Source organism: Paroedura picta, chromosome 13 (genome assembly GCF_049243985.1).
Source record: "Paroedura picta isolate Pp20150507F chromosome 13, Ppicta_v3.0, whole genome shotgun sequence".
NCBI classification, from domain to species: Eukaryota; Metazoa; Chordata; class Lepidosauria; order Squamata; family Gekkonidae; genus Paroedura; species Paroedura picta.
In genome coordinates, this window is record NC_135381.1 from 2272028 (window position 1) to 2288290 (window position 16263).

Genomic DNA, 16263 nt, shown 5'->3' on the forward strand with positions numbered 1-16263 from the left:
TTTGTGTATCTAACCATTCAAGTGAACAGAAGAGAGCCCCTTGTTAGAAAATACGGTTCGGTGAGTGGGAGAATATGGCACTTCAGTGACATTATGGAGTTTTTTGTCGCACAGCAATCTTTGTCACATTACAAACCACAAGCTATGTATAGAGACTCTTGTGTATGGTTGAAAAAAGTCCACATCTTAAAGAGTAACAAAATTTGGGACAGGGTAGAGCTTTTGTGAGTCACTGCACACTTCAGATACAGCTAGGGGTATCTGTATCTAGCTGTATCTGAAGAAGTGAACCGTGACTCAGGAAAGCTCTTTCCCTGCCACAAATTTTGTTAGTCTTTAAGGTCCTCCAGGACTCCTGCTCTTTTCTGCAATTACCAACTTAAAGCGACCCATCTTGATCTATCTCTGCATATGCTATACACACTTTTGGATTCTTGGGAGTTGCATAGTAGTCAATCATGCTGCAGAGCAGATTTTATCCAGGTGCCCTTTTTAATTGGCAAGTAAGGTACTTCAGCTTCAGCAGCAGCCCTTCCTACACCCTCTCTTTGAAATAGAATTTGTAGCTTAATTGTACGGTTCATCCCTTGCAGGTGGATATAAGCATAACCAAGCAGAATGGTGGTCCCCATCTGAAGGGTTAACTATCTTTGATAAAGCAGGTGGAGCAGCAAATTTCTGTTTAAACCTGTCCAAGCAAGGATTGGCTTTTGTGAACTGCCTTGTGGAAAGCAAATACGCAGCCTGAAGTGTTCTTAACTGCTGACTTGTTTTGGTTTCCAGACTCTGCTCCATGGTAAGACGAATCGCTTTTGTCAAACAAGAAGTGAGTAGTTTTCCTTTTACCGTTGGTTCCCCATCCCCAGAGTGGCCAGATGTGAAGGAAGACAGGACTCCTGTACTTTTAATAGCTTTGTGAATCTCGTCACATAGACGTGTAGAAAGCTGAGCCCAAATCTCTCCTTAACCATTATTTATTATTTATAGAAAAGAGAAGAGTCTGGGAACATCTTAAAGGCTAACAAAATTTGTGGCAGGCCATGAGTTTTCAGTTCTTCAGAACTGCAGAAATGAACAGTGACTCTTGGACTCCTGCTGTTTTCTGCTGCTACAGACAGACTATAACATGGCCACCCATCATGCTCCATCATGAAAGCTCCTGCCCCACCACCGATGTTGTTAGTCTTGAAGGGGCTCCTGGACTCTGGCTTTTTCCTTGCTGCTACAGACAGACTAACACAGCCATCCGTCTTGATTTATTATTTGTTGTTATAGTCTGGCTTTCGCACTGAGACTCAAGACAGATTATCCAGTACAATCAGCAGGATGGGCTAGTCAGAAAAGCAGTAGGTTTTGGATAGCAGGAATCTGGAAACAACTGAAACAAAGGGTAAGCATTTACATGACAGGTTAAAGCAATGCTGCAGAAATGACGTTTCAGGATCATACAGACAGCAGGTGCAAGGCAGGGTAGTGTCACCCACAGTCCGTTTCCCTGCTTTCTGAACCCTTTGGATACAGTAGAGACCTAACTCGCTATGCAAAACTGCTTTCCTGAATTATTCCATGTTGCATAGTTGTCAGAAAGCTAGGAGGGTGGGAGCCCATTCCCTAAGGTGGGCGGGAGCAACAAGTGAGAATGCCTTTGACCTTACTAGGCAAGCCACGCCCTCTGCTGTCCCAACCTGCAATTCATGGTCAGGCCTCCTTCTGCAGGATGTCTGTAGGACTTCTTGAGAATATAGTTTTTTGGACATTTGGGATGCTGGCACAGTGCCATGGTTAAAGAGTGTTGGATTAGGCCCTGGTTCAAATCCCCATTCTGCCGTGGCAGCTTGTTGGGTAACTTGGGCAAGTCACTCTCAGCCTAACTTACCTCACAGGGTTGTGAGGATAAAGTGGAGAAGGAAGCAAACTGCTTTTGGTCCCCACTGGGAAGAAAGATAGGCTATAAATGCAGGAAACAGATAATTGGAAGTATATACTACTAAGTACGTAGGTCGTTTGTCAGTTTTGGAGCTAGTGAAACTTCGCTTTCCATTGCAGTTCTTTTCCACTCCAGTCAAAGATTCCTAACCAGCTTTTTTGGGATTCTTAAATGATATGTTGAAGCAAACATGCTTGTTTTCGTGGCTGCCCTTCTTCCATATATGTAATTCCTGTGTCTTCCTGTCTTCTGGCTTTCCTTCTCATTTTAGTCTCCTCTTTTGTTAACAATTCGTTTAGCTTCCCATCTTTCACGTTCTACCAAAACGTGTAGCTACTGCGCAGAGACTCTCTATCATGGCCAGCTCCTGTTAATTGTTTTTAGCCTTGGATGTGGGTGTGTTATGAGAACATCTAGGTTAGATTATTAAAAATAACTGACGTGAAGCACGTGGGAGGTGGGAAGCACAGCTAAAGCAGCTTTCCCACGCATCTCTGCTCTTGCAAGGCATTCTTGGCTGGCACCTCTCCTCCACAGCCACCTCAATGACTACTTGCACAGACCTATCTGGAACAGTTTCATGATCCAAACAGTTCTGCGGTGGCCTCGATCCAGCTGGGAGGCGTCATGACTGAGTCTTCTTGGGAACAAGAGGGCTTTAAATCCATCAAGATGAACTTATACTATCGGTTTCAGTAGGGCCTGGTCACAGTTACGTTGAACCTGGACAGGCATCAGTTCTATCCAGTTTTGCACAGAGGCTCCCATGAAGAATTGTTTTTAACTAACCTAAAATGGAGCTTTAAAACCTGGCTGGCTTTCTCCTTTCTTACATCTAGAATCCTGGTTGTAAATTAAATCCAGTACCCTGTGACATAAGAATATAAGCACATGGGATAGTAGGGCGTAAGATCCCCCACCCCCCCACAAAAAAACCATTCTCCACAGGGGCTATATGGCCCCCTGGGAGGCCATGAAGGGGGCCACAGCCTGAAAAACGTTAAAAGGGGAGACCAAAGGGTTTATGGGGGAATCTGGTAACTGAACCCATTAAATACCCTTTGTCACATGTGATGTCATTAATTGCTAGAAAGTTCAACTTCCGTCAAGGGAAAGGACAAGAGCTCATGTAACCCATTCCTTTTTGTGTTTTTTTCTTGGCTGAATGCTCTAGAAAGCTGTCTCTCATGAATATAGGTCAAGATATGCTGAGTTTAGTTATTTCACTCTTGGCTTAGGCCTTTTTTATCCTGGCTCTTCATGCAAGTGGCCAGCCTACTGCAGGAGGCCTCTTGCTCCTAAAGGGCTGTGACCAAAAAAAAGGTTGACAATGATTGCCTTAAACACACAAATAGGGATTCTACCACCAAGCTTGGTTTAGTACCCAGGCTTATAAAGGGAAAGGGAGGTACACAATCCTGGCACCCAGCCATGCAATCAGTTAAACAGAAGCGGTCAAGAGCAGCAGCCTCTGACTTGGAGAACCGGTTCAATTCCCCACTCCTCCACGTGAAGCCAGCTGGGTGACCTTCGTCCAGTCAGTTTTCTCAGAGCTCTCTTGGCCCTGCCTACCTCACAGGGTGGCTCTTATGGGGAAAGGAAGACGATCATTTTGAGGCTTGTTTGGGTAGTGAAAAGTGGGAGATAAAAGCCAACTCTTCTTCTGATGTGCTTAAGTGTAGCCATAGCCCAGGCATGCATTGAGAGCAGACTTAAGGCTAGAAACTGGTTGAACGAGAGCTTTCTCTCGCTTAATTGGCTTTCGGTCTTTGGACGCTAACTAGCTCTGGCTTGTTGCTCATGAGGTGTTGCCCTTTAGTCTGCTCATCCTGCCTCTCAGTCTTGGGCATGGTCCTGCCACAGCTCTTATAGCAAGATTCATCTTATAGCGAGAATCATCACCGTTCACTAATCATGATTTTTCTCACCCCAGCCCCCAAGACAGGGACGCATTGTTAAAACTCACAACAGGCTGGTGAGGGGAGGTTGGTTTACTTTAATTTTCAGCTGGTAGCCCAAAAACTGAGGGTCCTTGTGGTGTCGTGATTACAGTACTAGACAAAAAGTGAAGAGGCAGCTGCAAGACTGGTTGGATTCCCTTGAGCCAGCTGAAGTCTCCTTGAGGAGTTGGTGCAATGGAGGAACAGAGAACCATTTTAGACCATCTCGAGCTGCTTGTGGAAAGCTGAACCACTTGGTGAGCTTGTTAGAATGCCTGGTGGCGGCGGTGGTGGAAACTGCCATCCAATTGTAACCTGCTTTTGGGGAACCCTGAGGGGTTTTCAAAGCAAGAGATGTCCAGAGCTGGTTTGTCACCACCCACCTCTGCATAGGAACCTTGGACTTCCATGTCGGTCTTCCATCTGAGTAGGGACTTATGGAGACCCCGTTGAGTTTTCAGCACAGGAGGCGTTCAGAATTGGTTTGTCATGACCTGCCTGTGCATAGTGACTCTGTCCAGGTCAGAGGGTTAGCATTCTTAAACTGGAGAAAGCCAGGTCCATGTGCTTGCTGGTGGGTTGGATCCAGTTAATGGCAGCTTCTGAGAGTGGTGCTCTGAGTCCCTTTGGCCAGGCATGCTCCTTGCGCTGGGGTAGAGTTCCGTGATTTCTCTTAAGCCTCCTTTTGAGTGGGAGGCATGAGGTTGCCTTATTGCAATGGGCCTGCAGCGTGTCCTCTGAGTGAAGAGCTTGGCTGTATGTGTAGCAGCGGCTGACAAGCACTGCATTGACTCCCAGAGTGAAAAGAACATCTGCCAGCAATTGCATAAGATCCTGTGCTCTCCATTTTGAAATCCAGGCTGCAGACAGTGCAGCTGTAACTAATATTTAACAAGCCATAGTCAATGGGGGGTATCTCCCCTCCCCCATTCAAAAGTGATAATCTCCACAGTGTCCAATCTATGTATCGGCATGGTGGTTTACCGTGCCTTTTTGAGTCAATGAGATCAGGATATGTTTATAATGTACATTTATTTTAGCTATCATAGCTGTGGCTTAATTTAGGGGAGATTTTGCACGATGACCAGAACCTTGACTGAAAGAACAAAATGCTTGGAAGAAGGAGAGTTGGTTTTTATCCCCTGCTTCCCCCTACCCAAAGGAGCCTCAAAGTGGCTTCCAATCGCCTTCCCTTCCTCTCCCCACAACAGGCATCCTGTGAGGGAGGTGGGGCTGAGAGAGTCCTGGCAAGACCGCTCTGTGACAGGGCAGTCTTAACACATGGGCACTCTGGGCAGCTGCCCAGGGGCCCCACAAACATAGGGGTCCCATGCTAATCTATGTAGGCATTGGTAGTTGGTGCTACGATTGAACTGGCGGAAAACGACATCCTCAAGATCATTGACCGAGCCAATTATAAAGCAATTCTGCGCAAGGAAATTTTGCAAAATGTTTGTATTGATTAGTCTTTGCTGCACAGCATGTTTCTTTTAATGTTTAAACACTGATTTGGCTGGAGATACCGATAAATATGTTTTTAATCTTGTGAATAGTCATGTAGGGAAGGGGCTCCTGTGTGCCCCGCTTTGCCTGGGTGGCCTGTAAGGCTGTTAAAATGGCCCTGCTCTGTGAGAAGTATCAGGACTATGACTAGCCTAGGGTCACCCAGCTGGCTGCATATGGAGGAGGAGGAGGAGGAATCAAGCCCGGCTTGCCAGCTTAGAAGCTGCTGCTCTTCACCATGACACCGTGCCGGCTCCTATTGGCAATAATATTGACTCAGCCAGAGTCATGGGCCATTTAGGTTAAGAAGCAGTGGGCTATGCTACAGGGAGTTTGAGCAAATGTCCATTGGTCCGTTGAGTTCAGCGTTGTCTACTCTGACTCTCCCAAGTGATCCTTGAATGGGAATTCGACCTTGAGGTCTTCTGCATTCAAAGCAGGTGTTTTTACTGAGCTCCTATCCTCATTCTCTTTTGTTAACAAAACTTGTGTTTTACCTATGTAAAGTATTTTTCTTTCTCCATATAATTTGGGCCTAAAGAACCTGCCTGAGCCGCATTGAGATGAGTGGCCATGCTCAGTAGAAACGACTCTGCATCCGCCTTGCCTCCATGAGCAGCAGGCTAGGGAGGGCTTTGGTGAAAGGGATCTAGCTCCCTGCCATATCTTCTTCCTCTTTGAAAAGAAAAGAGAGCAGAGAGGTCTTAAGAGGAAGAATGGGAAAGTGTAAAGGTAAAGGTATCCCCTGTGCAAGCACCGAGTCATGTCTGACCCTTGGGGTGACACCCTCCAGCGTTTTCATGGCAGACTCAATACGGGGTGGTTTGCCATTCCCTTCCCCAGTCATTACCGTTTACCCCCAGCAAGCTGGGTACTCGTTTTACCGACCTCGGAAGGATGGAAGGCTGACTTCAGCATTAAACTGGGAAAGTGTGTTCAGCATCAAACTGTCACGGGCTGTTTTGAACACTGAGCTCCGCCCTCTCCCCAGAGTGGAGATTAAGGGCACAGTCTCTTTACCCTTTCCACAGATTCCTCTTTTTGTCTTTGCAATGAAGTGTGTGTGTGTGTGTGTGTGTTTGTTCCCATTTAAAATGGAAAGCACCCGGAAATGTCACAAATTGTGCTCCTAAGGAGCATGGGGCTGTGAGGTAATCCCCTTTAATGGCGGGGAGTGGGGCTTCCTGCTTATGGGGGGAAGTGGCACAAGGTAGGTTTGACACCTTTGGGTGTCTCAACAAGGTTAGAAGAGATGCAACAAAACTGATTTCCAAGACTGCCACTACAAGCTGTTGTGTGCTTCCCACTTTCTGTTGTGTAGAAGGCATGACAGGTGAGTTTCCCTGCTGGCAAGAAATGTATGCTCGGTGTTGATCTATTTGTTCATGCAGGGACATGGGGAGGCATTCCTCGGATGATGGCAGCATCACTAGCTCAAAACCAACAGCCTGCTTCCTACTGAGATGGTTCTGTGGCTGTTTTTCTCTTCACATCAAGCAGTATTGGCCCAGTATTTTCAGGTTTGACCCTGATCTCAGGCTCCACCCACGTTGGAAGACATTTCCTTAATTTCTAGCCGTCCCCGAGGGCTCACTTTCTAGCATTAATTTGTAGTGGCAAAGCAGAAGCCCCACAAAAGATCTTGAAAATCTGGGTTAGTCCCATACCATAGAAATGTGGCCCAAGGGGCAACGGGGCTGAGTAATTCTGACACGCTGGCTGATAGCTCTGCAAAGGCCTCCCAGCACCATACTGCCTGTCAACAGGGCTCCTGAATTGCAAGTCTGTTCTGTTCCATCCAGATGTGTTCTCAGCTGCTTGCTCATTGGGTGTATTGCTATTCGCCAGGTTTAAGGGTCAGGCAGAGGTTACAGGGAGGATGCCAAGAGCACAAATTACACAATCCAAGCAATTCCCCCCTCTAAACACCCATGTAAGTGAGGAAGGCGTTGTTGTTAGGTGCAGAGTCGTGTCCGACCCATCGCGGCACCATGGATAATGATCCTCCAGGCCTTCCTGTCCTCTACCATTCCCTGGAGTCCATTTAAGTTTGCACCGACTGCTTCAGTGACTCCATCCAGCCACCTCATTCTCTGTCGTCCCCTTCCTCTTTTGCCCTCGATCGCTCCCAGCATTAGGCTCTTTTCCAGGGAGTCCTTCCTTCTCATGGCAACCAAAAATGCTTTGTGCACTGGAGGAGGACCCACAGAAAGACAAGTGGGGAGGAGGCGTCCTAAACTAGATTCCCAGCTCTAAACTCATCCCTGTTGTCAAAGAAAGCCACTGGGAAAACTGACAAAGAGGCAAAAAACAAAAGAGCCTTGGGGCCCCACAGATTTATTGTGCCATAAGAGTAGTTAGGTTGCTATGGGGTGGGCAGGAGGGGGGGGGGAGTTCCCATTCCATTCACAGGCTTTGTTTCCTTAGTTTCAGCAAGGAGAGGAATGGAGGCGATTGGTGAATCTTCGCATCAAGAGTGTGAAACCGGGGATTTCTTGGCCCTGGTAAAGAACCGCTCCCCTTCCTGTCAATAACTCCGCTATTTCCACTGCTGCAAGTCGGGATGGCACTTCCCAACATTGTGTGGATGGGAGTTTTGTTTTAAATTTAATCCTACTCTTGGTTGGTCATGTGGGCTTTGAGAAGACTAAAGAAAGATATTTGTCCACCAACAAACTTTTGTGTGCTTGCAGGCAAAAACTGATACCTTGAATTAAACTTTGTGGGTCTTAACGGTGGTCCTGGACTCAGACTTTGTTCTGTCGATTCTGACCAGCACGGCCACCCACCTGAGCAAACACTGTGCATGGGTCTTCGCTGACTCTAATCTTGAAGCAGAATCTAATGCTTGTGGTCTACCACCACAAACCATTTTGATCCTATAATGCAGGGGTAGTCAAACTGCGGCCCTCCAGATGTCCATGTACTACAATTCCCATGAGCCCCTGCCAGCATTCGCTGCATTCGCTGGCAGGGGCTCGTGGGAATTGTAGTCCATGGACATCTGGAGGGCCGCAGTTTGACTACCCCTGCTATAAGGTATGTTATCATGGCCCATTATCGGTGGTTTTTAGCATCTGAGTATGGATATAGGAATTTCGGCTGATATTCCTCCAAAGGAAAAAAAAAGATATCCTGTCAAGATTTACCGTTACTGAAAATTGTTCAGTCAAGCTGATGCCTCATCCGCACAAGCTCTATTTGGGGTTAAGTTCAGGTGGGTCGCCATGTTGGCCTGGAGCGACAGAAGAGCTTAAACTTGGATGAAAACTGGTCCCAAAGGTGCCCTGGGGTCCATCTTCGTGCTGCTGCTCCAGGCCCACAGGACTCCCCGCCTGACTCTACCTGCAGACGCGGAGGCCCCCAATGGCCCTGGGTCGGTCTTCCAGGTTTCCTGGGGCTGCCCCAGACCCCCGCGGGACCCCCGGAGCCTTCCCGGGGCCTCTGCCCGCCGCCAGGCCGAAGGGAGGGTCGAGGGCGGGCGGCCTGACTGGGCTCCCCTCAGGCCCGGCGCCTCCGAGGCGGGGAAGGCGGGCGGGCGGGCGGGAGGGAGCAACGAGGCCGGCCCCGCAGTCCCCGCCTCCCCCCGGCCCCGCTCCTCCGACGTCGGCGGCGGCCGCGCTCTCTTCCCGCCCCTGGAAGCCGGCAGGGACCAGCCAGGCGGCGCTGCAGCCGCGGCCGCGCGGGCCACAGCAAGGCGGAGGACGAGCACAAGGAGGCGGCGGCGGCGGGGAAGGGGAAGGCGGGGAAGGCGGCTCGGCTGAGCGACACCCGACGGTGAGGCCGGGCGGGCGGGCGGGCGGGCGGGCGGGCGTCGGTGTGCCGGACTAGGCCGCGGGCTCGCCCTGAGGGGGTGTCAGGCCCGGAGCTGGGGGGCTGTGGCGCGCCCCTCCCTCCCTCTCTCCCCCCTCCCCCATGTCTGGACTGAGGGGAAGGGAGGACTTTTTATTGGGGGGGGTCTGAGCCCCTCCCTCCCCCCTCCCCCCCTCTGGCCTTGTGCCCCCCGGAAAAGCCAACCGCGGGGGTCCCCCCAGCCTGGGGTCTAATTCATTGCGGCGGGATTTACACCCCTCTCGTCCTCCTACATATATATATATATATATACGGGGGGGGGGGGGCTGGCATGTGGGGGACCCCCACCCTTGATGCTCCGGTGGGTTTTTCCTCCCGGGGGCTGCTCCAGACGGAATGGCAATTGTGGGTGACCCCCCTCCCCCTCCCCGGCTCCCTCCCCGCAGTTTCTTTGCACGGGTCTCCTTTATTGTCTGGCGAGAGGGGCTTGTCTCCTGCCCCCCCCCCGCCCGTGCCCATTCTTCAAGACAGGGTGTCCAAGGAGACGTGTTCTGCTGCCATGCTTGTCTAGAGACACCCCCCCCACTCATCTATTGTCTGCTCAGGTGGAGGCTCTGTCCCCCACTCCCACCCCACCCCACCCCTTGGAAGGCTGGTTTGAAAATTTATTTCTGCCATCTGGGAGGATGGGATTGGCAATGGTTGGGCTGCATGTCTTGTGCAGCATTCTTTGTCCGGGCTGCAATGGATTTGGGTGGAGGCTGTGTACCCCCCTCTTTCTGGGTGGGAGGCATTGGGCAGGGTGGATTAGACCATCACCAACTGCATATCTCAGGTCATGTTGAGTGCAAAACGAAGATTTGCTTGGGGGGTGGGGGTGGGGGTGGAGGGAGACCTGCATTTTGGCATGGTGGCGGGGAGGCGTTGGGCAGGGTTTGCTTTGTAAGGGTAACTCGTAGCCCAGTTTGGTAGGTGGATTGTCAAAAGAGATCCTTCTTCTGTTATGGCGTGACTTTCGCAGTGGCCTGCCTTACTTTGGTGGGACTGAGTGAGTAGGCTTGGGGGGGGGGGGGGGGGGGCTTGGTATTTCCAGCAAGTTGAGTTTTCTGGGATCTCTGATCTGAGTGACGTTTTCCAGCTTGGTCTCCGTGGCTGTTGGGGCCAGAGTCCGGGAGGGCTGATCAGGGGTGCATGTCGAAATAGGATCAGTCTCAGTTTGAAGCACCCCTCCCTCAGGTTGCAGTCACTGTCCTTGTCCTACAGACAGGGCCCGAAGGAATGTTGTGAAAGGAAAGGTTTCCCATGCTGTGAAGTGCTTCTCTCACCATAGGTTTGGAGTGGAAAGAACAGAAGGTAGGGTAGGGGGACTTGTTGGCATCCTCTGCATTTCATAGTATTTTGAGGAACGTACAGGGCCCCTGGAGGAGGTGGGAAGGCAAAGGGAATCTGTCAGCATGCTAATTGAGCCACACAGAGGCGTTGCCGCGTGATCTGACATTGCTTAGGGTGACAGCAGCAGGTTTTGCTGGCAGCGATCCTGTGCGTGCAGCACAGTCGAAGGTAGGCAGGCCCCGGCAGACTGGGGTCCTCCTCAGGGCCAGGGAGCAGCTCGGAGCGTTCCAGTCTCCCGACTGCTGCGGGTATAAACAAAGGTGTTTCTCTGCTGACTGCCTTCTGACACAAAAGCCCTCGTCAGCTGAGGCAGGCAGGCAGTGCCATTTGAACTGGGTGGAGAGATGCAGCAGTCAACTGGTGTTCAGTCTGCTGCATGACATAAGCAGTGGGTGGGAACGCTAGTGGCCACAGGGCTCAGAAGAAATCGCGACTTCCTGCCACGAGCATTAAGGGATTAGGGGTGTTCTTGCGGAGCTGCCGAAAATCTCTCTTGCGTTTTTCAAGGTAAAGAGTCCTGAATTATGTAGACCTTTTGATTGCGAGGCGCAAGACATCTAGACTGCTAGAATATTTTGGGTTGGTATTACTTTGTGCTGACTTAATGTGTTTCTTAGTTACAGTTTGACTCTTTTTGAATTTCCGTTTCGTTTGAAGAAATTGGTGTGGCCAGGGTACGTGTAAACTACTAATAGTACATAACTGGGTTGGATGAGCGGGTAGGCAGGTAAATCAAGCATGTTTTTTCATGTCTAGTATCTGTGTTAGAAGTTCTCTGCTGCTTTAATAGTTCAGCATCTTCTCTGTCCTGGTGTGCATGGTACAAATGAATTTGTCCATGCCTTTACCTATAAATTGGGATAAACTTTATCCTCCATGGGGAGGGGGGTGTTAGAAAGGTTTATGTTTTTTTGTGATATAATTCAAGTACTAGCTGGAATTATGTGGTTGAGAAAAGATATTTTCACAGTACTTTAGTGTTCTTGTGGCTTTGAAAGGATATGCGTCTTTTGAGCCCAAATTTTAATAAGCAATACTTTCACTGTAAACATTTACTAAATGCAGAAGGAGAAAATTGACAGTACAAGTTTGTAGAGAGAGTTATAATGTTATAGATGAATTAGAAAGAGAGGAAAGAATTGTGTTTTTTTCTTATTTGAAAAGGAATTATTATTTTTTTGTAAAACAGGAATGCTTTGCATTTCAATATAACTTTTAAAAATAAATCTTTGCAATCTGAAAGTGTCTGTCTGCCTGTGCCAGTACTGAGGGATGATCCTACAAACTCAATGGAAAAATTTAGTAAGAGGCATCCAGGCTTTGTTTCTTCAATACAATATGCTTCTGCTGTAGAAAAAGATTTCTTCTCTTGGTTGCATATTGCTAAACCTTGGCAAGAAATTTGCTCCTATTGTTGTCCATAAAAATTGGCTGTCAGAGACTTTAATTTTCAAAACGGAGAGTCTTTCTGCACTGCAGTGAGGTTTCCAGTTCAATTGTTCAATAAGGTACGGAATGAAGGGAAGAAACATGGTGATCAAGGAGTCTCTGATGAATGTGTTGGTCCTCATGATCCAGGCATGCTTTTGGTTGCACGTGGCTGTGCTCAAGGGCTGTCTTATCTACTTCTATTCAGATCCAGTTTTTGTTCTGCTACTTTAAACCCAGTTGAATAAATGAACTGGGAAAGAGGGCAAGAGTTGGTGAATTTAGGTTTCCTAAATTGTCTTGTCTGATCGGACAGAGAGCTGCATGACATTTTGAAGTATGGCAAAAAGTTAGCCTGCTTTTGGTCTTCAAACGAACTCTAGGCTTCCGCGTGGTATTAATTTAATAACTGCAGAGTTAGTTTCCTCTTTCCTCATAGTCCAGCCTCCATGCCTTGGAATATTGTGCATCTGTATGAGTAGAGAACCTTTCAAATGTGTACAGCCCCTGATTTTTAAATGGAGATATTCCATATCAAGTTTGCACTAGCAGAGCCCAGTGGAACTCAGGTGAGCATTGACACATGGGCCTCCTTCTGTGCAGCTGCACACAGAGTTCTGTTCTTCATCCCATTCCAGAAATGTGGGTGATTCATTCCATTTCCCAATAAGTGGTAAAGCAGGTCCTGATGAGGTCAGTGTGTTAAATGGCAGAACAGTGGGAATGGCCAACGTGATGTCATGCTTAAGACAGAGTGGTGGGCTCTAATCTGGAGAACCAGATTCGATTCTCCACTCCTCCTCCACATGCAGCCAGCTGGTTGACCTTGGTCCAGTCACAGAGCAGTTCTCTTAGAGCTCACTCAGCCCCACCTACCTCACAGGGTATCTGTTGTCGGGAGAGGAAGAAAAAGGTGTTTGTAAGCTGTTTTTGGAACTCTTTCAGGGAGTGAAAAGTGGGATTTAAACAAAAGCAGTCCTTCATTCCTGTGTTATGATTCAGATTCTTTCTGTTGTTGTACTTCATCCTGCAAATGAGAAAAAGAGCCTCAAAAGAAAATAAGTTATATTGTCTCTTAGAACATTCTGCTGTACTGGGCTGTTTCAGTGTTATGTGATCTGCTTCTGGAGAGTCAGTTCGGTGTAGTGGTTAGGAGTGCGGACTTCTAATCTGGCATGCCAGGTTCAATTCTGCGCTCCCCCACATGCAGCCATCTGAGTGACCTTGGGCTCACCATGGTACTGATAAAACTGTTTGGACCGGTGATATCAGCGCTCTCTCAGCCTCACCCACCCCACCGGGTGTCTGTTGTGGGGAGAGGAATGGGAAGGTGACTGTAAGCCACTTTGAGCCTCCTTCGGGTAGGGAAACGCGGCATATAAGAACCAACTCTTCTTTTTCTTCCTCCCCCCCCCCCCCCGCAATTTTCTCAGTCTTTATGGTCCATTGATGTTTGTGAAATTACAGGATTAAATGCTTAAGATCTGTTCACAGTTAAAGCCTCATTAGCTGGCGTCAAGCAATGCTGAGTCCACACTCACATAAGAATATTGTAAGGGTCTCGCTGGAGCAACCCTATTCCAGCGTCCTTTGTAAGAACTCCAGTAACCAGCAGGTGCCAGGTTGTCCTCCACCTTCTTCCTGTCATCACAGTGCACAGTAACTACCACTTTAAAAACCTGGTTTAAGTTTTTATCTTCTATCTTTAGTCTATAGTTAAAATGAAAATGCAAATCCATAGTAATTATGGCATGTGCGTTTGACATTGGTGGTGGTGGGGAACACCGTCAGGTTGCTGTTGATTTATGGCAATTCTGTAGGGTTTTCAAGGCAAGAGATGAACAGAGGTGGTTTGCCCCTGCCAACCTCCACTTAGCAAGCCTAGACTTTCCTGGTGGTCTTCCATCCAGGTACTAACCAAGCCAACCCTTCTTACCTTCCAAGGCCAAACATCAAGGCCTTGGCATCACAGTGGGGAATATTTGCATGTCTCTATTAAATCCTTGGGAATGGTACTGATTTAACATGTGTCCAGGTGCCTCAGCTGGAGAAAGATTTGGGGGGGGGGAGGAGGGATATTTAAATGAAGTATGTGTTACTAGCACATTGGTGGGAGATCTTTCCTCAGCTTTCCTGAGGCTTATTTTGAGCAACTGGGGGACTTAACTATGAACCACCAATTTTAGCTAGTATCAGAACAAGCCCCGTTCTTTTTGCTAGTTATATCCAAGCTGCAGTTCAAGGAGCGGAAGGAAATCACAAAGGTGAAGAATACTGTCTGAAGTATTTTTCTTCTTTTTCTTCACCCGTATTAGCACCAGGCTCCCATTACCTTGGCTATTTGCTTTGAATTCTGAGCAATTCCTGACACATTCAGAACAATTCCATAGATTGTACAGGAATAGTAATTTATAGAAGCATAAATTATAGATGTTAAAGGAGCTCAAAGATTGCCCAAGCATCAGAGTAGCTCTCTTGTTAATCTGAATCTAAAAGGACTAATTCCTTCCCTTCAGCTAATTTTTGTAGCTCTAGTACCAGTGTGCAGAGATATTTCTGGGGACAGGGATGATGAATTAATTGAAAGCTTCCTCCTCAATAATGGATCTTCTTAATTTGAAACATATTTTACTAGTAGAATAGGTCCTTAAAGCTACTAAGAAGAGGTTGTCTGAAGATTAGCTTGCAGGGTTACTATGCTGATCTTGCTAGCAACTTTCTGAAGCATGTGCTTATCCAATTGCAATTGGTAAAACATTGAAAAATACATTAGGTTCTTTCAACTGGCCTATCTAGTTGGTCAGAAAATTATCAGAACTCAAGACCCCCCCCCCCCCCCCGGGAAATAGCTGTCTCCCTCTCAGCTGCTTCATTCTTGTTATGTCACTAGAAGGCTATGGAGCATGGGTGCATTAGTATGCATTCCATTCTTAGTGCTCAGACTTGTATTTGTTCTTAGTGCTTGCCACCAAATTCAACATCAATTGTTTTCAGTTTTAGACATTCATGTTTGCAGTTAATTTCAGGCAAGTGCACTGCAAAATCTTCGGTTGCATATAGATGGTATGATAAACAATGGTTTATTTAAACTGTGGTTTGTGCAGCAAGCACTTATCCGATGTAAGTAAGTAGCCTGTGCATAAACCCTGATTTGTTTACTTCTTGCCACCCCACAGGCTGGATCTTCTCTGTTCTATCAGGAGGCTGCAAGGAAGGGAGTATTACCCAGCACATTGTGGTTTGTAAATTCAGATGTCATAACATACCACCGTTTGGTATAAAGTGTGGTTAAGAAAGTCTATTCTGCTATCCTGGTATTTCCAAACTGTGTCGTTTGAACTATCTGCCTTCAGATTTCACAGCTTAATGGGAGTTTGATCAAACCATGGTTTATCCTAATGTCTGAAAGCAGATTTTCAGTGCGATCCTGCACAGAATCCTACAGAATTATAAACCAAACAGCTTATTCCCAGTAACCTGTTCTGAGTACTAGAAGAAGAAGAAGAGTTGGTTCTTATATGCCGCTTTTCCCTACCCGAAGGAGGCTCAAAGCGGCTTACAGTCGCCTTCCCATTCCTCTCCCCACAACAGACACCACTATAGTGTTAGTTTCGTCATTTCTTAATGCACATAACAAAGAGTGTAAATGAATCCTTACATTTAGTTGTAGACTAGTGGTGATGTCAAATGGTACACAAAATGGAACTATATCCTGCATATTTTTGTTTCGCAGGGGGAAATTAAGAAAGTGCCTTGCTTATCTCTTCCTAGAAGGACACCATTTTGGACAGAGTGGTGAAAGACCCTTGACGGGACTCAATTTATGGATTTTGAGATGAGGCTGGAGTGTTGAACTTCTCTGGTCCCAGTTTCCAGTCTCCCATGAAGTTCACTAGGTGTTCTTGGGCAAGTCATTTGCTTTTGGCTTCGTCACAGAGGTATTATGGGATAAAATACCACCGTGACTTAGCTCTTGTTATGGAGCCTGGTGTCCAAATGTAACAAACAAATACTTTAGCACCTGTAATCATACTAAAAATATGTATTGATCTGCTAAGCAATGAATATGTACAAGTCAATTGAAATGAAATGTTAATAGCTCACACATCACTTTGTGCAAGCCTTTGACTTTTAAAGTATCTGCTCTTTTCCCTCCTCTGTTAATTAAAGGTGAGAATTTTCTCAGTTTGTCAGGAACTGTTTCGATACAGTGCACAGATTGCTCATAGATCTGAAGTTAACCTTCTGTAGCCATTCACAGACCATTCCTATTTTGGTCCA

General features: G+C 47.4%; 1 protein-coding gene across 14 annotated transcripts in view; it reads left to right on the top strand.

The window, feature by feature from the left end:
* The first annotated feature begins 8944 nt into the window (after window positions 1-8944).
* The window catches only part of CLIP1 (CAP-Gly domain containing linker protein 1), a 77163-nt gene continuing 69844 nt past the window's right edge, over window positions 8945-16263 (top strand). For 3 of the 14 annotated variants that reach the window (XM_077308539.1, XM_077308549.1, XM_077308548.1), the window contains exon 1: window positions 8947-9147. The gene's annotated coding sequence lies outside the window, so the exon portion shown is untranslated. Of the gene's footprint in view, window positions 9148-10819; window positions 11062-16263 lie in introns of those variants that run through there. The other 11 variants (XM_077308546.1, XM_077308551.1, XM_077308560.1 and 8 more) reach the window with 6 other exon arrangements.